Source organism: Perkinsus marinus (assembly GCF_000006405.1).
Source record: "Perkinsus marinus ATCC 50983 genomic scaffold scf_1104296957216, whole genome shotgun sequence".
NCBI lineage: Eukaryota > Perkinsozoa > Perkinsida > Perkinsidae > Perkinsus > Perkinsus marinus.
This window is the reverse complement of record NW_003207206.1, coordinates 107808-109694: the sequence shown is the minus strand read 5'-3', so window position 1 is coordinate 109694 and position 1887 is coordinate 107808.

Genomic DNA, 1887 nt, shown 5'->3' with positions numbered 1-1887 from the left:
CATGTGTCGATGACTGCATGAAAATTTTTGAGGGAATTTTTAATATTCTTGGTTTCTGTACACTTTTATTTTAATTTGTATATAATCTCTCCTGCAATTCTTTCGGAAACCTCTAAACGCAGCTGAGGAAAGCGAACATATATTTCAACCCTGGTGCCAGAAGAGCCCCTACACAAAATTTCAGATCCACGTGAAAATTTATGACACTAACCCGAAACGAACTAAAAAAGCGGAGAAAAAATAAATTTCCCAGAAGTAAATTTATAAATACGATTCATAAAAATGTGACAAAAATGACAATTTTTTGCGACATAAAAATGCGGAAAGTCATAAAAATGCGGAAAGTCATAAAAATACATACCAAGAGTAAAATCGAAAAAGAAATTTCATAAATTTTAGTGAGCAAGCAAGACGATAAGAAATGATTAACAAACTCACTTATTATGAGTGCTTCTGAAAACGCGGAGAGTGGTAGCGGACATTTTGTGATGAAAAAATAGAGAAAATACCAACATCGCAAAATTCCTTGTAATTTTTTTGTGATTCCGAAATTGTCATTTTCTTCCAGCGAGAAAACAACACCGTCACAGGCGTATTTTTCGGACGTTTTGTGGAACACGACTCAGCGTTTTCAGCAAATCGTTAACATGGAATGTATATTGGAGTTTCACCCTAGTGTTATGAAAAACACATCGCGAAATTCACATTTCACTGGCGAGAAACGCGTAAAACACATGTGGTGCTATTCACTCACAGTGTGTAACGCGAAATGACTTCGCCTCTGAATTCGTCGTCCGAATCGATAGACGCCTTAAATGAGGAGCCCTTACAAGTCTTATACTTCTTTATTTTCTCGTGCATCTTGCATGAAACTACAGCATTTCCAGGTCAAATTATTTTATACCGACAAATTTAATTTCTTGGTATTTCATTAAAGCCATGGGTAAAACGTTGATTCAAAAGGTAAAACATTAACCAGATAAAAACGCTCGCCATTCTAATCGATAGGCTCATCTTGGTCATTATCCTTACAAGTGCGACAGAAGAACGGCAAAATCCCAGTAGGTTTGTCGCCCGCTCTCAGCAGTTCGGGTTTCTGGCTGCCAAAGACTTTAACCTTTTAAATCGCCCCCCCCCTAGCGGTTTGCCTACGTTCGACCCGTAAACTGCCAGCGTCGAGGTCGCCGAGGAATGATTTCAATTGAAACTACCTCTCTAGAGAGAAAGTTACTTTTCTAAGGGAGAAAAGTAATCCAATTGTACCACCCTCTACCCAGCTGAGTATGCAGCTTAGGTGAGCTGGGATAATACACATAGTAGTGTTGAACGACATGGCACACCAACAATGCATTCAGCAGTGTTGGAGGAAAATTATCTTCTTCAGAATTTCCATATTGTCATCACCAACAACACATGCAGTTGACCATGTGCGTATCTTCATATCGCATACTGCGTTTCACAGCAGCTATTCGACGTACTCAAGTGATATACTAGCATGGCCGACCCGCAACATCTCCTCCCCCTTTCCATGCCTAATACCCCCTATAGTTATTCCCGTTCACGAAGAGCTCGGTCACCGACTACTAGCAGCCCCACTGCACTCAACAACAACAGCAATGCTGATATCAGCAATGTGACCGCTGGCTCAGTGAGGAGGTCAGTAGTCATTAAATGGATAGAAATCGATTGACACCAACGTTTTAGTCTATAGTCGTACTAGTTGCGAAGTAAAGAAAGCCCTCTCGAAAATCGACATATGCATAACTGTTTGGTTCGCACTGTAGTGATAGTTCCTTATACTTCCATATAGTTTGTTGTTAGATTTTATATATGGTAAATAGCCATTTTGTATAGATATTACATTAATAAATTATTATACTATGTAGC